The sequence below is a fragment of the Camelus ferus genome, chromosome 35 (assembly GCF_009834535.1).
Source record: "Camelus ferus isolate YT-003-E chromosome 35, BCGSAC_Cfer_1.0, whole genome shotgun sequence".
NCBI classification, from domain to species: Eukaryota; Metazoa; Chordata; class Mammalia; order Artiodactyla; family Camelidae; genus Camelus; species Camelus ferus.
In genome coordinates, this window is record NC_045730.1 from 13915889 (window position 1) to 13940729 (window position 24841).

A 24841-nucleotide genomic window follows, 5' to 3' on the forward strand; every position below is an offset into this window, starting at 1 on the left:
TAATCCTCTGAATTGGAGTGGTAACACTTTTTATCAGTTGTGATACTTTACATGTATTATTTTGTCCTGTCTCATTTTGCTTTGTTATGTATCATATAAAATGTTGAAGTCTAAATGGTAAGGATCATGGCAACAACATTTGAAAATCATGATTGAAATTATATGTGTATATGTGTATTTTTTTCCCATAACATGTTTATACCTTTGCTCTGCCTTTGCTCTCCTATTTTCTCAACAATGGCTAATTTTTGCAGATTTTTAATAGAAAGTTTTGAAACTAGTCTCCCTCTTCCAGGATCTAAGAAGCTAAGTACTTAAATGGAGCTTTGACTTACATAATAATAATTATGATAATAGATGTGCCAGGTAAGAGAATTAGTGGGTGGAATTAAGCAGGAATTTTGTGTTCTTTCCAGTTGAAATGTTCATTTTAGCAAAAGTTCATGTTGAAATGGAAATCTTTAGTTTGTTGTTTAGTAAAATGAGTGTTGAGGGGTAATCAGTGCTTACTGGGTTTTGTCCATTTTCATGTGTAATACTGGGAAGAGGCAGAATTTTAGCCATGGCATTCATAAAGGGGTCTAAGGAATTCATGAGGGGCCACTATCTTGGTAAAGGTGGAATCAGAGATGGATGGAAATTGTGATAATGGGGCAGTGAAAAGAGAAATTCTAGGCAGGAACTGGTGAATGAATATATATGATTGGAGTCCTGGAAGGACAAGAACTATCCTAAGAAAAAATGGCCCAACATTTCCCAAAGTTGATAAAAAAATAAATAAAATAAAATAAAATACCAACCCACAGAGTAAAGAAGTTTAGAAAAGCTGAGATAGGATACATTTACAAGTGAAAGAAAATCGTAGCTAAATAACATGGTCAAATTGTCAAAAGCGAAAGAAAAGAGAAAATCTTAACAGAATCCAGAAAAAGAAAGTCACATGACTATAATAGTGACGTGCAGGATAAATTAGGGACATAGAGGTTGAAGGCAGTTGACATAATCCAGCTGCGAGAGGACAAGGACGCAGCTCCTTCTCTCACCGTGGGATAAAATGACCTTCTTGACCTCTGAAAGAGTCAGCCAGGTGGGAGTCAGCAATCGGGCTGGGATGGGGCTGGAATAGGGGTGTTGATGGGTGGCACTAAGAGTAAGAGACTCCCTCTAGCATGAGTTTCCTGTCAATACCTATTCCCTGCCTGGGGACAGTGTTAGGGCCAAGACTTGTCCTTGGACAGTCCTCTTTCAGAGACAGAAAAGAGCTGATGGATTTAAATATAAGGGGGACGGGGTGAACACACAGAAAGAAATCACCCATATCATTGCTGTTTGAGCTAGGGGGCAATAAAGGGCAAACCTTCACTACTGCTGTTGTGTTTACTTTTGTCTGTTTTTGGTGTCTGTATTAGGAGACACCATACAAAATGGTTTGTTCTATAGATCTTAGCTGCATAAGTTACCCGTTCATTGTGTCCCCCAGGAATCACAAGCATCAAGGTCAGACTCTCTTGCTTGCTTTTGTTCCGTTATTCAGTGAACACAGGAAATTCAAGCAAACTTGGATGTTTACAGCTGCTCTTCTTGGAGGTATTGGTTCTGTGTTAGACAAGGTCACCTGGACGATGAAGCCTTCTCCCCAAAGATGAAGCCTTCCCAACTGAGCCCTGTGTCCCTACCATCAAAATCCCCCCGCCTCTCTGTAACCTGTGCATCTCTCCCATGGGCTATGTTTCCATTTTCCTTCAGAATTTCCTGCTCCCTGAATAATTTCCTCCTGGCCGAGGCACAGAAGAAAGCAGTGAGGGGTACAAAGATGCTGATTACCCAGTTATGCTGAGTCCTAAATGGTGTCCATCACAGAAAAATATGAGATCATGTCAGTGTAACCATTAATACAAGCTCTCTTATACTTAAGATGTCTGATGTTTCAGAAATAGGTTTTTGTTTGTTTGGTTCATTAATTGGTTGGTTGGTTTTGGTTTTTTTTCAGTTTTTAGACTTCCTGGGCAAGGCTGTCCCTAGGCAAATTCATGAATAGACAATCATTTTCCTCTTCAGTGCCTTGTTCACTAATTTCTACATTAGTTATTTTCTCTGTCCCTTCTGGCCACTAGATTGAATCTTCTGCTATGGAAAGGTCTAGTCTACAGAAAAGATCTTACCTCAGTCAGTTCTAACACATGGAACTATAAGTCACTTCCTTCCAACTTCTCCTTTTCAAAATGGGAGAAATCCTATGCCTGTCTGACCACTGTGTTTTGGAAGTAAATACATGATCTGATTTCACAGGTTCACAGCTGGAGAAGAACTTTGCTTCAGGGTAAATTCTACCTGAAGGCTCACCTCATATCTTGTTTAAAGTATGTTTGGATGAGACTTTAAACTTTAGACTTAAGAGTTGATGTTGGAGCAAGTTAAGACCTGAGCCTGTTGGCTTGGAATGAATGTGTTTTGCCTGTGAGAAGGACATGCATTGGCTGGGGCTGGGGAGGCAGGGGAAGAATGTTATGTGCTGAGTGTTTGTGTTCCCCCAAAACTCAAATGTGGAAGCTCTAATCTCCAGTGTAGTGATATTTGGAGTGAGGCTTTTGGGAGGTTTAGAGGAGGCCCCCATGACAAGAACTGTGTCCTTATAAGAAGAGGAAGAAAGATCAGAGCTCTTTCTGCCAAGTGAGGACACAGTGAGGAGGTGGCTGTAAGCCAGGAAAAGGGCCTTAACCTAGGGGATCAGATGAGCTAGATCCTTTATCTTGGACTCTCCAACCTCCAGAATTGTGAGAAATAAATTCCTGTAGTTTAAGCTCCCCAGTCTATGGCATTTTGTTACGGCAGTCTGAGTTGCCTAAGACAATTTTCCAGTATATACACCACTTACATTATTTTCCTTCTCTATTGCAAAAGCTGGAACCTCTGAGTCAAGGCTGAATAATTCTCGATGACTTTGTCTTTTTTTTTTTTTTTTGTATTTTATAATTTTAATAGAATGTTTGAAGTTGGCTTCTAATACATACTTATTGTAATGTCTAGGAACGACTGCTATGCTTTCGATTTCTATTTTTCTTGAGTTATTTCATTAGGATAACTAAATATTACAGAATGACTTTTAGCATATTGATAAAAATCAGTGCTTTTCTATTAATGAAATACAATATATTGATAAGTTTTCTGATACTGAATCATTCTGATATTCCTGGAACAGACCCTACTAGGCATCATGTTTTATTTTGTTTTTTTAAATGCACTGCTATGTTTAATTTGCTTATATTTTGTTTGGCAATTTTGAGTCTACATTTATGGGTAAGCTTGGTCTACATTTTTCCCCCTGTGCTTTATCTATCAGTGTGAAATATTTGCAAAATAAGTTAACAATCTTTTCATATTTTATATGCTTTAATCTGAATAATATAGAAATTACTATTTTTTGAAAACTCTAAAACTCTCCCCTAAAACTATTTGGATCTGGTGACCTTTTTATTGGTAAATATTTAATGACATTTTAAATATGGATAATGTGTGTTAAAACCATGAAAATGCCAAAAGACTCATGTAAGCTCATTGGAACTATTAGCTTATTAAATCCTCTGCGTCCTCATTTGTAAAATGGGCATAATAGTAGTACTGATTTCATAGGGCTTTTGTGAGGATTACATAAGATGATTCGTGTAAAGTTTAATACAGAATCTGACACACGATAAATATTCAGTAAATGTTGGCTATTGTTAATGGTATTATTATTGTTACCGGTTTAAAACCTACCACAGTGGATTGAAGGATGGTCCCCAAAAGATACGCCCATGTTCTAACCCCAGAGCCTGTGAATGTGACCTTATTTGGAAAAAGGGTCTTTGCCAAAGTAGTCAAGGATCTCAAAATGAGATCATCCTGGATAATCTGGACGAGTCCTTAATCCAGTGACAAGTGTCCTTTTAAGCAAAAAAGGACACAGACAAAGAGAAGGTCATGAAGACAAAGGCAAAGTAATGGAGCAGCAAGAAATGCCGGGAACCACCAGAAACTAGGAAGAGACAAGGAAGAATTCTTTCCTAGAGCCTTCAGAGGGAGCTTGCCCCTGCTGACACCTTGATCTTCAGATTTTCTTCAATCCAAGATCTAATCAAAGATCTGGAGTTACATTTAGTTGTCATTTTTCTTTAGTCTCCTTTGATCTAGAACAGTTATACTGGTTTTATATTTCAAATTCAGATACCAGTGCAGCTATAGATAGGATTATGTTTTAGGTTTACCTAAAACTTATATTTTTCTAATATGTAAGAGTAATAAAATGATTTATGTTTGAATCTGCTCTGTTCCAACAAAAAATTAATTATCCCTTTGTAAATCTGCAAAGCATCTCTTAATGGCTAACACTATGTCTTATTTATTCTATTAACATAAGTTGAACAAATTACACTCATTATAAACATTTATAGCTTACAAATTGTTGTTCAAATTAGAAACACTGTAATGCATAAGGCTCATTTCACCCATCACTAAGATGCATAAATATAATGTCTTTTAATCACCAGCCATTCCCTCCTTCTGTCCATATTTGACATTCATTTTATTACTTCTTCTCATTTCCCTCTGATGATACCACCTCTCTCCTTATCCTTTTCAGTTACTGTCCCCTCTTTTTTCTCTATTCTTTATTTCCCCTTCTCATACTATTTTCCATAGCAATCCCTGTTAAGAGTATTTTTGTTGTATAAACATCCAAACACTGGGTTAAAATAACTGGGATTAGTTCTAGTAAACTTTGGGTGATTTTTTAAGGTTAATCTCATTTAGCTTCAGTGTAAAAAAATTACATAATGGGATAAAAGCAATCTAAGAAAGTGAACACCATCTGAAACACAGAGGAGTCAAGTATCTTGCCTAAGGTAACACAGCTGATAAGGGGTGAAACTAGGATGTAAAGCCAAGAGGCTGACTCCAGAGCCCCTGATCTGATGCACTGTACTCTACTGCCTCTCTAAGGCCAGAGACCAAAGGACATTTTTTGGGGGGATTCTCTATCTTTGTCTCTCAGGATGACCACTGAGGCCATTTCTTTCTCATTTGGTGGAGAGTTTCCCAACAGCTTTCCTTGGACCCTCTTTCTGATGCCTTTTTGGTTCCTTGAACTTCCTGGCTGCCTCCTAGGACTTGCCTCGCCTTATCCTCTGTAACATAGGTTGTCCATTTAGTTCCATTCAATCCAGCTTCTATTCGGGACCAGGGGAAGGGAGACTTCCCTCAGATTGAAGATGGCAGAGGAAATCAGTCCTCTGTGCAGAAACACCCATCTGCCTTGCTATGATGAACTTGTGGGTTTATTTTCCTCTAACAGCTTATGCAGTATCTTAAATTATGCTATAGTCACACATACACTTGTAATTCAGTTTAAATGATTAGAGGTGGCAAGACTTGAAGTACGAGTAACCAGTGGTTCCAGCAATTTCTGCTGTTACCTAGTGGGGTGCCTCACTTCAACTTGCCAAGACCTTAAGTCCACGGTGAAGTCAATGCATGTGGAATGGTATGTCACACTTTTTTTTCTAGCTATTCACAATTACACGGTGGATGGATTGCAAACATCGGTCCTTTTGCTCATAGACCTAAAATGTAAACCAATTTTGGCAATTTTTTTATATGGCCATGACTAGGAAGACATTGTCATGTTGGTTTTGTTATTACTTTTTCACATCAGTAGTTCTTTTTTTTAATGAGTGTACAATTGACATATAACATTATGTTAGTTTCAGGTGTACAACACAATGATTTAATATATGTATATATTGCAAAAAGGTCACCACAGTAAGTCTAGTTAACATTCATCACCATGAATAGTCACAAATTTTTTTCTGCCTGTGATGAGAACTTTTAATATTATCCTCTTTGCAACTTTCAAATATACAATACAGTCTAACTAAATAATATACAGCATGTAGTACATACACTATACATAATACATTACTATATAAATGTTATGTAAATATATAATACAGATGAACTATAGTCTGTTTCTCTGCTTTGGATTCCATTACCAAAAGGCCTCCTCAGTTATTTCTGACTCAGTGCCTGTGACCCCCCAAAAGGGATAAGGGTGGGATAGAAAGCAGTATGATACCTGGAATTTACTGTAATTGGGTGAGTTTCTTTATTGCTCAAGGCCTGCGACAACATGCCCCTAAAGTAAGGCTACTAACACTTTCCTTACAGGACTCTCATGAGTATTGGATAGAAAAAATCATGTCAAACACTGAGGAGAGAAAGTAGTGAAAAATAAGCACTCAGAAAATTGTAGTTATTCTTATTTTTCCTGACAAAGCATTTTATGTGAATTGAAGCAATTTTCTCTGAGAGTCTGATGGTATTTCAGTGTCGTTATTAGTGTTCCTGGTCTCCTAAAATATGTTTATCTCTCTGAGACCTGATATGTGTCCAAGAACATTAAAAAAAAATCCTGAATATATGCATATCATCCCTTTGATGTGTTTTGCTGTGTTGTGTTATGCTGCTTTGCAGAGGGAGTGGTATGCAACTATATGGTACATTATCATGATTTTACTTAAGCATAATCATATAGTTTCTCATAAAATTACATGAGAATTTAATTCTCCTGACTCAGGGGAGTGAATATACTCTTCATAGTTTGGTCTTGGGAGTCATTACAGATGTGAGTAACTTGCACAATTTGAAAAACAAAAAGAATGGACCTTAACACCAAGGTCAATTATGGTTTGTCAGTACTATTGTCATTTGGGGCCAGATAATTCTTTGTTGGGAGGACAGTCCTATGGTTTGTGAGATGTTTAGACGCATTGTGGCCTCTACCCCCAGATACTAGTAGCATCTTCTTGATTGTGGCAACCAACCTTGTCCCCAGACATTGCCAGATGTCCCCTGGGGGTGTGGTGGTGGTGGTAGTGGTGGCATAAAACCACCCTGGTTGGGAATCATAGTCTAAACTCACACTGTATTTAATTTACCTGAAGCAGGTCATTAAAGAATTGAGAAAATAGTTCCCAGTAGGAAAAAAGGTAAAGAGAAGAAAGAGGCTTGGAAGGATCCGTTTTGTATTTAGAACATTCACAATTTTCTCCTCACATCTTCAGCTGTTGTTCTCATCTCGGTATCACAGAGCAGCATCTACCCCTCACCACTTCACAGAGACCATCTTCTTCCAGACACTATAAAGTTAAGGACTCAGGATTACACAATTAAATGGTCCATTTTAAGACTTTGCAAAGCTCCACTGATTCATTTAAATAGTGACTCATCACATTATCCTTTTCAGAAGCAAAACCCACTTTCCATTCCCCCATTTATTGCTTTCCCATATAGTGTGCGTGAAGTTCAAAATCTTTGGAGCCTGATTAAAAAAAAACAACTCAACACATTTTTTAACTAGGTTAGCATGAAGTTCAGGGGGCCATGAAGATAGCAGAACGTACATCAGATCTTAGGTCTTTGATGGCGAACGTATTGACTTACTTTGTTTTCCAAAGAAATCTTGCATTTCCTCTTTTCATTCTCCCCCAAAAGCAACCCTTAGCCCTGTGCACTGAATTGCCACCCCTGTCTGGAGTAAGTCTCTGTTAATCTAGTGAGTGGCTAAAACAAAATTTTTCATGTTTTAAGGACCCAAGAGGCTTGATCTCACAAGATACTGGTTGGGATATTGGGATGAATTGGTCTGCCACTCTTCTGTGCTTCCTCCCATCCCAGCCTTTGATATCTGCTCTCAAATATTTTAATGTCTATTCTGTACCTGGTACTTCTTCAGGCACCAGGACTCAGCAGTGGAAGTTGTATTCTTCATTAATCTGACATCCTACTGTAAACCTCAGAATTACCTTGAAGATCTTAGAAGTGATTTGACCACCTTCCTGACGAGTGGGGAGCAGAGCCAGTCATCATAATCCCTTGGAGTGTCCAGTGCACTGGGTTCCTTCCAACAGTGCACTCGTACCTTCTGCTCAGCCAGTAACCATTGTTCCTCATGAAGTCTGGGGACGGGGGACAAGGGAACCACTTCTCACAGATGCTAGAGCCACCTAGAATGGCTTGCTTTGCTTTACAAAGCAATTTCTTGCATTTCTTCTTTTCATTATTCCAATAGCCCTTAGAATTATGTGTCAAATTGCCACCTTTATTTAGATAAAGCGCCTGCCAATCTGCTGAGTGACTGAAACACAGAATTTTCAGGTCATAAGGAAACAATAGACTTGACCTCACAAGATACTGGCCGATTTGTCATCTGATATTCCCCTTTACTGGTACTGTGAAAAACATTCCCTTTAAGAAAAGATGTCTGGAAAAGTTCGTTATATCCAATATATAAGTGAGGGCTTGTAGGCCCCTGCAGGATGAGTGACATTAAGGTTTTCCAAAAAAGTATTTCCTAATATAAATTTCCCATCTCTCATTAGAAATGTAAATCATTGCAGATGTCACGTCTCATATTGGGGCTTTGCACCAGGAGTGAAATTATTTCTATTTTTGCGAGTTGCAGAAACAATAGACATTTGAAAACTGGCATCTTGGAAACTTGTGGAAGAGAAACTTGGCAAAATAAAGGCAGAATGATTACATGTCATGAGAAAAAATGAAAATGAGTTCTGAAAAGGCACATCTGATTTTCTGTTTGAGGATCAGTTCTCCCAAATAAGAGGGTATTTTTTTGTGTGATATTCAGAAACGTATTTCAACAGGACACATTTTCTCTTCCTGGTGACAGCATGTGCTTTGTAATGATGTGCTATAAGGCTCTGCTGAAGGAATTGGTTTTCTGTGCCCCATTTGAACTTAATTTTATCAGACATCTGTAAGGAATCACGATTATAAATTGAAGTGCTAAACACAGTCGCATCACTCATAAAAAAAAAGATTTTTTCATGCTATTGTCCCTCCTTCCTTTCTGAAGAAATTATTTACTTTCTGTTTGTGTATATTTCTTTTTGTTTTAGGTCCCAGAAGAGCATTTCTAAGGTCACCACACTGGGAGAAACTCACACCAATGAACCAAATGAAATCACTTTTCAAACCTGCTGATTTAGTTGTGCTGTCACGTCAGCGTGTTTAACCCTTCAGTTTCCACCAACTTCATCTATTGGATGGTGGGGACAACCCGGGCCCCAGGCATCCCTTCCCTCAGTGTCAGTCTGCTCCCTGGTGAGAAGAGACATCTGGCCACATCCCCAACTGGGGAGACTAAATTAGATGTTTTATATCATTGGAGTCAAGATGACAAGAACTTCTTCCTAATTTAAATAATTGATATGGTGGCTTTTGTCCCCATTTCCAGGTAAATGAAGTCAGAAACATCTCTTAGGCTGGAGTATTTACAAGTGAGAGACAGCCCTTCCAGATAAAGCCATGCCTAGCAGTCCAGGTCACTCCAAATTCTGAAAGGCACATTGCTAATTCTTCTTTCCTCTTATGCCAGAAGTTCTTTGTAGATTATTGTCTCATTTTCTCCTCTAGACAAGCTCATGGCCCTGAGCGGTAGGGCTCTATGTGTGTGTTTTGGGGTTTCAGTGTGTGTATGTGAGCTGTACCCCTGTGTGAAATCAAATGACACGTTCCTTTGGGGAGCCAGCCTTTAATCATCCAGTCTTTTCTACAACAAGAAGACCTCACAGGTGTGGAGCTTTAAGCCTCTGATGGCTGAGAGAGCAGCAGGCAGGCAGCATGGCACTGGGGAACAGGGAACAGGAAGGATGTCAGAGCCAGACAGCCCTGGGTTCAACCTCTGTCCAGCCCTCATCGTCATCACCCAGCGGCTCCATGTCCTCAGTCAAATCATTTAATTTCTTCAACCCATTTTCCTCAAGTGCCAAAAAGGTGCAATACTTTTGGGGTGATGGTGGAGACCAGGGAAGTAATCGGTCACATTCCTGTTGTTTTGCACCTCAGCTCATGATGGTCTATCGACACAGTAACACAGCCTCCTCCAGCTTGAACAGAGTCTTTGTACCTGCTGTTCCATCCTCCTGGAACACCCTTCCTTTCCATCTTTAGAGCATTGGCGGTTTCTTATTCTTCAGATTTCCCCAGTGAGATCTTCCCTGGCCATCCTACCTGTGCCCTTTCAACTTGTTCCCCCACCCACCTAGGTTCGTCTCCCTCTCTCAGAGCATCCTGTTCATTTTGTTTGTAGCATTTACCATGTATGCAATGATGTTACTGTTGTTTTCTTGTTTATTTTTGTTATTACTATACTAGATGGTCAGCTGCCAATCAGGTCTGTTTTGTTTACCTGTGACTACTCTGCATGACGCACCATGTTTAGTACACATAGGTGCTTAATGAGTATTACCGAGTGAGTGAAGGAGTAAATGTTTCTTATGACCACCTCACAAATGAAAATAAATAGGCACATTTATTCTCACTTTAAGGGGAAGAGACAAAGGCTTAGATAGCTGAAGGGACTTGGCCAATTTTACTGTTACACAAAAGGGATCTAGGGCTTGAGCCCGGGTCTGCCTGCCTCCAGGCTTCCTGCACTTTCCTTTCCACCAGCCATTCCTAGTGGGGCAGAAAGATGGCACCCAAACCACAGGGGCCACATTACTCAGTGTGGTTTGAAAAAGCATAGTGGAATATGAAAACAAATATACGTATGTATGTGCATGACACTGTGCTGTACACCAGAAAGTGACACATTGTAACTGACTTACTTCAACTAAAAAAAAAAAGAAAAAGCACAGTGGTGCAATTTTATATCTGGAAAATGGAAGAATATTGTTTTCATGATGTGCAGTGCAGAGTATAAAGCACTACCTTGCCTCGGCTTGTGGGCATTGGGGAACACTATCGTTTACAGAAACCACAATGCACTACTGTTAAGCGTGTCTCAGCCATGCACCCAAGGCTGACAGAAGAACTGGGAAGCTCACCCTTGACTCCTTCCTGTCCTCTGTCAATTACCAGGCCCTGTCCATTTACTTCCTCAATAGGTCTCCATGCCCACTGTCATCATTATCCCACTGTAGGTAACCACCGTCCTTCGCTAAATTTTTCCTTCTCGCCTATTCATGTCCTGCCTGAACTATCCTTACCGGACAGTCAGAACCATCTCCAGCCCCCTAAACAAGCCAGGTTCTCTGTTGATGCCACACTTCCACAACCCACTATGTGAATACATGTAGCCATGTGTCCAAGGTATAGGAGAGGGCAGGCTGGACACTTGCCAACACGCAGTGTTATCATTCTGTATCAAATCAGCCAATTCGATGGCCAAACTGGGGCACTGCCTATGGCCCTTCAGTATTGTGTTTCTCAAACCAACTGAAGGATCGTTAAAAGAACAAAACTCCCATCCATTGCAAGTTAATAATTTACCAACTAGAGTAAATCATGAATTTTTAGGAAAGGATTTTAAAAATCAAAGGCAGATACAAGATCAAACAATTGTTTTTGATTATTAGATTCAATAGAGCTAAAATTGCTTTAAGGCTTCTAAATGCTTGCATTCAATTTCTGATCTTGCCTCATGGGGCTCTATACACAGTGTGGCACCGTGTCAGCAAGCACCTTACTAGAGGCATGGTCAGATCAACACACATCAATGAGAGGGGGAATGTAGCTCAGCCCTGTTCAATGGGAAGAAACACTACTCATGGAACAGGCTTTGCAGGGCCTGCACTTAGGTAGCGGATAGGGAAGAAAGGTTAACTGTGGAACAGTTCAGGAGCCTAGAAATTGACCACTGAACTGTTGCTTTGTGTCTTTATATTCATATTTTAATTTATTTACTTATTTATACTTTCTTTTAGCACACTAGAATGGATCTGAAATCAAACCATTAGGCTGGTCTGCTGGAGGGATCCCCTGGGTTCCTGGCTAGGAGCCAGAACTGGTAAATTGCATCACTCCTGAAATATCACTCAAGCTCTCATGCCACTAGCACCTCTGACACTACATGTTCCAAAGGTAAAAATACATCCATGCAATAGGCCTTAGTTGTGTGTTACAAACAGCAGGTATTCTCTGACCAAAGCAAATTTTTTTGGTCACACGTTTTATTAGGTCCTGACTACATTCCCAGGAAAGCCAAGCTGAGCAACAGTTGCTAAGCTGAGGTTTGGCCAGTAAAACCATAAGCCGGAACAGGGGTGAAGTGGGGTAAGGATTATTTGTTAGAAAGAGAGCAGAAAGCACATTTAGTGGTAAGCACAAATTCAGCTGGGAAGATGAAGAAGATTTATAGATGGCTGGGAGATGAGTGGCCAATAATTCTTCCTTGAATAAGCCCGTATTACTCAAGGCTATGTGCATTATAAAATACGGGAAGCCAAAAAATAAGAAAAGCCAAAGTCAAGCTGATGTGGATCATTTGTCACTGATGAAGAAAAAAAGATAAGACTTCTCTGAAGGTCCAGAGTAATGACTCTGAGGATTTTTATCACAAAGTCCTGGGTAGATTGTAAATATGAGGCAGAATAAGAGCCTGAGAGTCCCCAGGACCTGTATGAGAAGTTCTGAACACTGTTCCTACTCCTGCTTCTAGGGAGCACAGCAAAGGAAGGGAACATCAAGAGAACATCAAGAGAAACATGGTCCGTGCTTACGCCAAGTTCAGAATGACTTGAATTGATTCAGAAGATCAGACTTCTGAGGTTTAAACCTTAATTATGGGTGCTTAGACTTCAGACTTTTCCAGTGACTTTTTCCTATAGTGGGACAATAGCCTTAATACAGCATAACCTGCAGTAAAACAAACAAACAAATAAACAAAAAAACTGAAATAGCTTGGTGAGTGAAAAGGGCTTGGTTCCAGGAGACCCAGCTGTAGATCCGAGAACTTCAGTAACTGATACCTGCTCTCCAGCAAGTTGCCCAACCTCTTCTTGTCTCAATCTCATTATCTCAAATATGGGAACCAGAGTAACCCCTGCAGTGTGACTCACCAAGTTGCTGCAAGGATGAAATAGGATCATATACAAGAAGAGAGAGAGGATGAAATGACTAAGAAGCAAAATGTGAGAAAAGCAATGATACCCTTAACTATAGCTTAACTTGGTCTTGATTCATTTGAGATGAAGGAGTAAATAAATTTAAAGAATTTGTTTATTTATATCTTTCACTGACTCCAGATAATTTCTGGGGTAACTGCATGGGCTCTATTTATTCAGTTCATGTTAATGACTTATGGGCTAGAATTTTCTTCCTTGTATGGTAAAACTGAAGAACTAAAAACTAAAATATGGTATATTTTCATTTTTATTGTTGTTTCTGCTGTTGAGGCTGTTTTATTATCCTTAGCGTCCTCCCCCTCATCAAATATTTCTTAATGGAAGTGGATTAGAATCAAGCAACCCATCTGGATGTTAATTCTTTCCCTATCACTTTACTGCATTATGTTCTCAAATCAGTCCCTTGTGGCTCAGGACAGAAAACCAACCCAGTCCCAGGGTGTCTCTACTGCTTTGGTTGTACCTGGAAGTTTTGATGGGGAAGAAGAGGGCTGGCCTCAGACTATAGGGTCTGAAACTCCAGTTTTATTCCTTGCTGAGTTGTTCCAACTCAGGCTGATCCAGTGGGCTGCAAGAATAAGTCTAGATACTTGGGGTCCATGCCTCTGGATCCAGTTTGCTGGCTACCAGCCAGTCTCATTTCTCCAAGGCCTGCCTGATATGTGAATATCCACAGCCAGCCACACAGGAGCAGCTGCTAACCTCCAAGTGCCTTAATTATTGGAGCCCCATTTCCATTGACATGCTTCCCTTTGTCCCTATGCCTCCATTAACCACATACAAATTAGCACAATTTATTATGTGGCAAATCCTGTATGGTGTCTAGTTCATTTCAGCACCGAGGATCTCCCATGATACTGCTGTCCACTTTCTAGGAAAAAACCCTAGGGAGGGTTTCTCATTTCCCAAAGAAGCATTTAATCAGATTTAAAATGAATTTTTATTGCTTTTCAATAGTTAAAAGGAAGAAGGGGGGGGGGTCAAATTTAATTATCTGAATTCCAAGCAGCTTCTGGTGAAAAGGTTAAATTCTAAACTTTGATATTAATCTCTGTAAGATTATTGTAGGAGATCAGCTTAATTGATACTTAAAGGTATCAGTTGAGATCAATTTCTGGATTCTGAAGATACCCTGCCAAGGAGGGCTAAAGCCCTTTGGCATTCCATTCTTGAAGCCTATCAGCTTGAAGTGCTGGAGGAGAGGTGTGAGGGTCCTTAAGACATGAAAGGGAATGGAAACTAAATATACTGCACAAAGGGGTTTTCTATTCGTTTCGGTGGTTCTTATGCTTACAGGAGGCATGAATGTCTAGCCATCCATTTAAAGCTTTGAAAAAGCAGGGGTAATACCTATGGCTCATTCTTTTGTTTTTATTATTTGGGTCAGTATTTCCATCATTTGATTGCTTTTCCGGTGAGATATGAGACCCCATACAAGACTAAATGCTTAGCTGGACAGTATATAATAACAGATCATTTTAGAAATATGACCGTTGGAAGAGATTTGCATATAGTACATAAACATTAAAGTTAGTAATTTGATGAGAAGTACCGAAGAGACACAGGCTATCATGGTTAAAGATAAACTGGGTTGTAACATTAATAGTCAGGAGAATATAGAAAACAAACTTTCAAAAATAATTAAGTACCACAATGTTCTTGACAACATTAAGAAACAGCATGACACTTGTCTGCTTCTAAACTATGGGACCCTGTGTAGTGTATGTTACTTAAGCTCTTTGTGCCTCAGGAAAATGGTGGTAATAATGGTACCTACGCCACAGGGTTGCTGTGAGGATCCAGGGAGGTAATATATTAATTGTTTTCAACAGCACCTGCCCAGAGTAAGCACTCAGTTTATGCTATTACTAATAATCTCTTTACTAGTTTTCATTCATTTTCCCCCTCCTCAAAATTATACATATAATCCAAACTCCTAGGTCTCCATCCTAAGAAATGTTATTGAGAATCTCTGAAGATAAAAATTCCCATTATAGACCCATGGATTTAGTTGTGGACTGTTCATAAAAACTGTGAAATTTGGAGGCACTTCAGATACTCTTCACACCTCCTGGGCAGTAGATTTTGAAGAAGCACTTAAAATGAAGGGTTAACAGAGGATGTTTTTCATAGAACTAGAACAAATAATCCTAAAATTTATATGGAGTGACAAAAGACCCAAAACTGCCAAAGCAATACTGAAGAAAAAGAATGAAGCTGGAGGAATAACCCTCCAAGACTTCAGACAATACTGCAGAGCTACAGGAATCAAAACAGCATGGTATTGTCATAAAAACAGACATAGAGATCAATGAAACAGAATAGGGAGCTCAGAAATAAACCTACAGACATACAGTCAGTTAATCTTCAACAAAGGAGGCAAGAACATACAATGGAGAAGACAGTCTCTTCAGCAAGTGGTGTTGGGAAAACTGGACAGCAGCATGTAAATCAATGAAGTTAGAATACTCCCTTACACCATACACAAAAATAGACTCAAAATGTCTTAAAGACTTAAATATAAGGCAGGACATGATAAACCTCCTAGAAGAAAACATAGGTAAAACATTCTCAGACATGAATTTTACCAATGTTCCCCTATGGCAGTCTACCCAGGCAATAGAAATAAAAGCAAAAATTAACAAATAGGACCTAATAAAACTTATAAGCTTTTGCACAGCAAAGGAAATCATAAGTACAAAAAAAAAATACAACCTACAGAATAAAAGAAAATATTTGCAAATGATGTGATTGACAAAGGTTTAATTTCCAGAATATAAAATCAGTTCATACAACTTAATAACAAAAAAAACAAACAACTTAATCCAAAAATGGGCAGAAGACCTAAACAAGCAATTCTCTAATGAAGCCATACAAATGGCCAATAGGCACATGAAAAAATGCTCAGTATCACTAATTTTCAGAGAAATGCAACTCAAAACTATAACGAGGTATCTATCACCACACACCAGACAGAATGGCCATCATTCAAAAGTACACAAACAATAAATATTGGAGAGGGTGTGGAGAAAAGGGAGCCCTCCTACACTGCTGGTGGGAATGTAGTTTGGTGCAGCCATTATAGAAAACAGTATGGAGATTCCTCAGAAAACCCAAAATAGACTAATGATATGATCCAGCCATCCCAATCCTGGGCATATATCCAGAAGAAACTCTAATTTGAAAAGATACATGCACCCCAATGTTCATAGCAGCACTATATACAATAGCCAAGACCTGGAAGCAACCTAAATGTCCACTGACAGATGACTGGGTAAAGAAGTCGAGGTATATTTATACAACGGAATACTACTCAGCCATAAAAAAGACTAAAATAATGCCATTTGCAGCAACATAGATGGACCTAGAGATTGTCATTCTAAGTGAAGTAAGCCAGAAAGAGAAAGAAAAATACCATATGATATCACTCATATGTGGAGTCTAAAAAAAAAAAAAAGAAAAAGAAAATGAAAAAGAAAAAAGAGGACACTAATGAACTCATCTACAAAACAGAAACAGACTTGCAGACATAGTAAACAATTTTATGGTTATCAGGGGAAAGGGGGTGGGAAGGGATAAATTTGAGATTTTGAGATTTACAAAGTTAGCCACTATATATAAAAACAGATAAAAAAACCAAATGTCTTCTGCATAGCACAGGGAACGATACTCAATATTTTATAATAACCTTTAATGAAAAAGAATATGAAAACAAATATGTTTATATATATGCTTGACTGGGACATTATGCTGTATACCAGAAATTGATACTTTAAAACTGACTATACTTCAAAAATAAATAAATAAAATTAAGGGGTAACAAAATTCTACCCTCAGTTGGAGTGAGTGGGAGAAATACACAATGGCCAAAAAAAAAAATAAATGGTGGGCAAAACCCACATGATTGTTAATGGACCTCAGGTGTTGCCCCAGCTGATCATAGTAGGAAGAGCTACAAATCAAAATAGCTTTTCCTGCAAAGACAGAATAACGTCTGCCTTTATGATCATGTGATTCCTTGCATTGTGTATAACAAATCAGTAGGATCTGATCATTTGAATCACTTCTTTATTGACTTGCAATCTCACCTTCACCCATTCCCATATTTGCTATATATTCAGTTAAAATAGCTGTTTTCCAAGATGATGCTCAGAAAAAGATGACGATAAGTACAGACCTTCAACCTCAAATTTGCTGGTCAAATATTTAGTGTGATGCACAGTAATGTAATCAGAGACCATATAAATTCATGTTCAAAATTCAGTCCACATGGCTCTCTTCTTGGAGTTAGGTTAATGGGTGCCTCCCCGACTCCTTCACTGTCTGCTCTGGGTGGAGAGGGCTGACGTGTGGGGGAAGCAGCTTCTTTCTTTTTCTCATCTGTTGGGCAATCAAAGAGTTAAAGAATTGCCTTCCTCCCAATCTTTGCTATAATCAGCCATTGTCTAGAAGTCCTCCTTCCCCACCCCCCAATTTTAGATATTTTATTTGAGGTGGGAGGAATTAAACTATTTAAGAGTCAAAGCATGAATATCATGCTTTCTATTGAACTTGGTCCTACTTGGTCCTTGTCCTGTTGATGCTCTATCCCCAGTCACCTGTCACATAATCTATTTATTACACTTCGTTCTTCTGCACTCAGTGAGTCCCTGAGTCCTTCAGACTTGGTCTATAGGATATTACTTGTCTGTTGCCTTCTCCCCATTCCTGCTGGTTTAACCCTAATGCAAGCCTGCACTGAATAGATATTTTCCTTTTCTGGATCGACTGGAATTTGGAAGCACAGCTAATATTTTGTGCCTTTTTATAACTCTTCACATGCATAATAGTATCCACTTGTAGAAGACTTGCAAAATATTTGTTAGAGGGTTTTATATTTTGCATCATCAAACTGCTGCACAAAAATGGCTTGACTCTCCCTCAGATTCAAATGTCCTTATATGTCTTTAAACTATCCACTTAAAAACTCCTGAATTTATTTTTTTGGCTTGCTAGAAGATAGATATGTGCATATTACAAATAGCTGCTTTATGAATTATTTGGTTATAAATTCATTGGCAACTGATACTGAGATGCACGTCCTCAAACATGAAGACGATGACATTTTAGAAAAATAGGAGCAGTTATTTTAAGCCAGTGAAAAACAGAGTGGCCCATTTTGGTCTTGGTTAATAATGTCCCCAAATTTATTCCTCAGCTGTTCATATGCCACAAGCTAGCACCAGTCAAGCATAACAGTGCCAGAGGTATGTACTTTTCAATCTGAAATGAGGGCATAAATGAGTCGTGTAAGCCCCGTGGCTGGTTGACATGGCATATCTGTGGGGAAGCTGGCATCCCAGATTCGTGCATGCAAGCTCCTTTTGTGCCTATCTGGGGAAGTCACAGTTGACCAGCTACCACGAAGGACCGCTCTTTCTTTCAGGGTATTCCTATTGTTTCATATAATCTTTGAAACTGCTTCTTGAGAGCATCTGTTTGACTATTTCACTCACTTACCCTGCTTACATACATCAAATCACAGTCTGCCCTGGGATGGACATCTTGGATGTTTATCAGCCAAGAAGAGGTTTGCCAGAAACAGGAAAATAGATTGCATATTATAGAAACGGCTACAATTGAAAATTAGGGGAAATAAAATAAAACCAGGTGATCTTTAATCTCTCTTCTTCTATGAGTCTTGACATTAGTTTACAGACGCTAATGAGATTCATTTTCATATATGTATAAGGTTTTCATTTAAGACAGACATCACACACACACACACACAGACACACAGATGCTCCACAAGCCTTCAGGGCCAGCTTTTAATGAGATAACCAGAATCTCTTGAAAGAGGTCCAAAGTTAAATAGCCGTGTAATGATCTCTGCTACATGGTGAATGGTAATACACAGGGGACAGGAGAAAGACTATCGGTAAAGTTCACAAACATGGTAATATCTAAATGTTTTCTAAGGCACTGGCTGATTTTAAGTGTTCAGTATAAAGTAAATCAGGAGAAGAAAATCCCTCTCCCATTTTATTACTCATTTCTCTTCTAGGAAAGAGTAGCTTCAGTTTTCAGTTAACCAAACCTATTATGAAATATTTCCTAATAAAAGTAAAAGCGTTTTATTCACATTAGTTATGAAATTTGGTTTGTAATTCTACTTAGCCATTGATTTCAGCTCATGTTTTATATAAATCTGCTGTTGAACTTTTTTTTAAAATCATTCCAGTACCTTTATCTTTAAAACCGGTGATTCTTGCCTCTGTGGGTGGCTGTGGCTATAATCCGATAACCAGCAATTCAGTAAAAACCCTTTCTGGGATGTTTATTTCCCCTGTTTTGTAGGCCATCACTTTTCTTGAGGTCATAAGCATGTAGAAACTCCCAGGGCATTTGTGAATGTGTATTTGTTAGGAGAATTATATCCAATAAATGAGATTTTAATACCATTGGGATCTACCACACTATGAGACGGTCCTGATAAAATTGAAGGGATCAGTTCTAAGAGTGCTGTTTTAGCAGTGGCATGTGATATTTGTGGTTCTTCAAGACTGGAGAATATCAGTTTGAAGCTTAATGCCAGAAGGGTACAGGAAAAGTCAAGCTAACTTGCATGGTGTGATTTAATATTCTGTTGTTAACCCGATTATTTGTTTGATGAAAATTTGTTAAGCTATCATGACATGGATCTTACTGAATTTCTCAGAGTAGCCATAATTGTATAGAGTCTGCTGAAGGACTTAAATCTACTGACGTCATGGAATATGTTTCCCTTAATTAAAAAAATAAACCCATGTGACACCTGAAGCACGGGCTGTTTCACCTGGTCCCTCCACCATAGTAACTATAAGATTAGTTAGTTTCCTTCTTAACTTCCTTGAGGAGTGTTCCCCACCCCCCTCCTCCTGCTAATTCATGTCCTTTCTGATGGCCCTGTAGTACCCTAGATGGGTTTTGCGAATTGCATTGGCAGTGGCCCTTACTCTTGTTCCTCTGTGTGGTCACTTAGTTATCATAAGTGAAGTTATGGATCATTAGGTCTAGATATAATATCGCTAATTGTGTTAATCAGTATAGGTCAGCTATGCTGCCGTAACGTATAATTCTTAAATCTCAGTAGCTTAAAGCTGAACTTTATTTCTCACTCATAGTATGTACTAACAGCACAGGCTGGGAACTCAGCTCCATGCTAGGGATGTGGGGAATGCAGAGTCCACCCTCTGCTGCAACTGTGGTGTGTTTCAGAGCAAAGGAATCATGGTGAATCAGCCCTGCTCCGTAGAGGCTTTTGTCTTGACATGATACTCTTTGCTTCGGCTCAGATTTCATTAGCCAGAGAAAGTCCCAGATCTACACCTATCCTCAAAGGGGAGGGAAAATGTAGTTCTACCATGTGTCAGAAAGAGGAAAATTAAAACATCATCAAACAGCACTAATGACTACCATATTTACATTAACTTATTAAACAATTCTAGGTGTATGTATGGCATGTCCGTTTGGCCATTCTATGTGTGGGTTTGGAGCTCAGAAGAAATGTGGAAGTCTACAGTAACAGATGAAATCACCTAGAAAGGAAGGGGTTACAGGACTGCAATGTCCATTACAGTTGCTGTGAGCCCCATGTGGCTATCGGGTACTCGCAGAGGACTGGTCTAAAATGAGAGGTGCTGTCAGTGTAAAATATATACTGGAGTTAAGACTTAGCATGAAAAAAGTATGTAAAATGTCTTGATAATTTTCACGTTGATTAAACGTTGAAATGATAACATTTTCAATATATGGATTCCAAAATATATTATTAAAATTAATTTCACTTGATTCTTTCTGCTTCTTCCTAACATGACTACTAGGAAATTTACAATATCTAGCTTGCAATGTAGTTTTACTGCCCAGTACTGTTAAGAATGATTAGAGAGGAGGTCTAAGATGAGGCATAGGAACAAAAGAGCAAGCTTTCAGGAACAACTGAAGAGCTCAAAGAAAATAAAAGTGCCTTAATACTGAAGGCAGAGAAGTGATGCCTCAGAGAAAAGTGATCAGTATTGCAAACTGCGAGTGTAGTGGTTTTGATATTATTATTTCCTGTCAGAGCTGCAGGAACTGTCTCACTGTGGTATCACCTAAAACTACTCTAGAGTGTCAGGAGTATTCCCCTGGCAACATTTTTCATGCACAGAAAGTAGAGAAATGCTATGAGTTATTAAAAGATTGAAAAATTGCTTTATTTTACTTCCTATGGATTGTAATACTGATTATTCCTTGTCATTAACATGTTGGTGTGGAAACCAAATTAAATTTAAACAAATCAAGAAACACTTGGACAACGGGCAGGAGCCATGGGACAGCGGGCAGGAGCCATGGTTGCCACCAGGCCGCTGTCCCGGTTCTGGGAGTGGGGGAAGAACATCGTGTGGGTGGGCAGGAACTATGCGGATCGAGTCAGGGAGATGCAGAGCGCGGTGCCGAGCGAGCAATTGCTCTTCCTGAAGCCGTCCTGGCTTACGCCCCCGAGGGCTCGCTGGTCCTGATGCCCGCCTGCAGCCGCAACCTGCACCGTGAGCTCGAGCTGGGCGTACTGATGAGCAGGCGCGGCCGCGCCGTCCTGGAGGCCACGGCCATGGCCTACGTGGCCGGCTATGCCCTGTGCCTGGACATGACCGCCAGGGATGTGCAGGACGAGTGCAAGAAGAAGGGGCTGCCTTGGACTCTGGCCAAGAGCTTCACGGCCTCCTGCCTCGTCAGCGCACTGGTGCCCAAAGAGAAGTTCCCTGACCCTCACAACCTGAAGCTCTGGCTCAAGGTCAATGACGAACTCAGGCAGGACGGTGAGGCATCCTCCATGATTTTTTCCATCCCCTACCTCATCAGCTACGTTTCTAAGATAATGACCTTGGAAGAAGGAGATATTAGCTTGACCGGGACGCGAAAGGGAGTGGGATCTGTTAAAACGATGAGATCCAGGCTGGCATACACGGGGTCATCGGTATGAAATTTAAGGTGGAAAGGCCAGAATATTGAGTCTATACAAAGCACCCTAGCTTATTAACACAAGTTTCAGGGCAGAAGGGAGCAAGACAAAAGCAAGCAAGCAAAGGTTATTTAATTAAATATGACAATTTTTAATAAGAAGCCAATTTTTTTAAATGATTAGATTAACTGAATCACAGTACTGTACACCAGAAGTTAATACAACATTGTAAATCAACTATACTTAAATTAAAAAGGGGATGTAAATTAATAAGTGTTTGTATTGCTATACCTCAACCCAAGGAAGATGGACCCTCCAAGAAAAACCTGATCTAGAAGAGTTGGACTAGAAACAGAAATGAGAAACAGTGCTTTCTAGGAAACAACAAACCACACGTTCAGAAGACTTCCTTTCCTAAAACTCGACTGGATAAGACTTTTTTCATTGGGTCATTTCTGGGATCAGGTGTTCAAGACTTAAAATCTGCAAAGGAAGCAGAAAAGCACGTTCCCCAAATTTTCTTGATTGTGAAAATCATCTGGAGGTATTTGTAAAAATAAAAATTCCCAAATTACTGCCCCCCCCCAAAAAAACTTTAAGTAGCCTTCATCTTTGTGATGGTACTCATGATACTGAGACATAAGAGGATAATGTGGTTTTTATGGACATTAGAATTAGTACTATTTTCTATGACCTTCAACAACTCTTAGTGAAGTACGTTAGCCAACTTTTAATGACTTTTTTCATTTGCATTAATTAATTAATCCATGTATTTATGGATTTGCAATTGTTATGGCTGTAAATATTTTATATGAACTAATTAGCAATATTTTATTCAAATCATGATAAAACACTGGGTTTTCTGCAGGCAGGGCTCTGTTACATGGACTAAAGATAGTCTGTTCTCCTCAAGCCGTGTCCCCTGCTGAAGAACTGGTGGAGATGGAAGAAATTGTTCTTAGTGGTCCAGTAGCACGCGTGCTCTTACTGGGGAATATGATAGTCCTGGTGTTCCAAGTCCCTAAGGTTCTTGACAAAAGTCTCAGATGAAATGCATTCATTACCTTTTCTTTTCAGATTTTCCCCACTGTTCTTCCCAGCTGGAGAAAAGGTGAAGAAGCCACACTCACTTCTTCTTGTTCTTTTCTAGGAGGAGGTTGAACATTATCCTTCCCTACCCTCTAGTAATCAAAGGTGACAGAGGATGCTTCTTTCTGATAAAACAGCCAAATGGAAGGGCAGTGTGGCAGACTGATGCACAGGATGCCTGAGAGAATTCACAGAGGTGAAGGAATCAGCCAGAGATAACAATCAGAAAACCAGGAATGGCTTCCGTTAGCACCCCCGATGCACATGAAGATGGCAGGTGCCATTCTGCCCTGGAGAGAGCAGTATTACCGGGCACAGCAGCACAACCCAGGTCTGTCACAGATAATCACAGACCTGAAATCCTGAGGGGTACTTTTTGCTTGAGGAAATGAAGCTCTTAATGCCTTCTGCCAAAAGAATGAACTGTTCTGATGTGAGGAAATGGGGAGAGTCAACAGGAGCCATGCTTGGAAAGACTGAAAAATGCCAAAGTGGGGATTCTGGCATCCAAAGGCCACAGGAGGTGCAAGGCGGTGACAAAGTGGAGGAAAGTACAAAGAAGGCCTGACACAGCCTGTGTCCCTGCAGATTCTGATGTAGCCAGACTAGCCTCCTGGTGTCCTTGAACCCTCCAGGCATGCATCTGCATTAGGGCCTCCACACTTCTTTCTTCTGGTGCAAGATCTATAAGGCCACCTTCAATGCCACAATGCCATTCTGAGGCTAACCATTCAAAGTTAGTGCACGGTCCACAGGTTTAAAGGTGCAGTCCCCAACAAGACTGCCCTCCCTTTAGATGCCAGCTGCAAGTTCAGGGGTCTACAGGCTACCCACACTCTGAGCAACTGAGTATAAATTTAGGAAGGTTTCTGTGACCTGTTCTGGTCTGATAATTTGCTAGAATGACTCACAGCAATCACAAAAGTGCTATACTCATAATTACAGTTTTATTATGAAGGATACAAATCAGGACCAGCCAAATAAAGAGACGAGGCAAGGATGAAGAAGGTCCCAAACACAGAGCTTTCCTAAATTCTCTCTGAGGGATCAGGCTGCATCACTCTCCTGGCACACTGATGTGTTCATCAACTAGACAGCTTACCTGAGCCTCAGTGTCTTGAGTTTTTCTTGGGGTTTCATTACGTAGTCATAACTGAATCATCTGGCTGCATGACTGAGTTCAGTTTCCAGCCCCCATCCTTCCTAGAGGTCAAGAGGTTGTGTGGACATCACGTATCAACCCTTTAATCACATGATTGTTTTCTTCAGCATGGCCAAGTCCATCAGAGCCATCTCATTAGCATAAACTCAGATAGGCTAAGATGTTCACATAGAGCAAGGATACTCCTATAACTCAGGAGATGTCAAAGATATAGATGTTACCTCCTAGGAACCAAGGACAAAGACTGGACAAATGATTATACAACAGATTATCCCCTCGTTTTTGTCCATGGCTCCCTTAAATGATCATATTTGTCTGAACTTCTACATTTGGTGTAGCCTTTATATAACAAGAATATTAATATGAATATGCCTAACATTTGGAGGAGCTGGGATTGGGTGGGGATTTTCCCTGTTAAAATAGAAGTCAAAAGATCCTAGCTCATTACTGGAACCCCATCTGGTCATTAATAATTAATCCCATCCATCATTATATTGTATGACCCAAATGTCTCCCAGGATAGGTCCTCTCAGGTGTGCAGGCTTCTATTCAACCTTGTCACCTTCCAAAAGTAGGAGTGGTCTCAGTAATACATGGCTTCACCCTTTCAGGTATCTGGTATAATTGAATGAAAAGACAATATCCTCTCTGAGCCTTTTTTGAAGCATT

General features: G+C 39.7%; 1 pseudogene; it reads left to right on the forward strand.

Annotated features, from left to right (window-relative positions):
• Positions 1–21310: 21310 nt before the first annotated feature.
• Positions 21311–22019, forward strand: LOC102508471 (annotated as a pseudogene).
• Positions 22020–24841: the final 2822 nt, after the last annotated feature.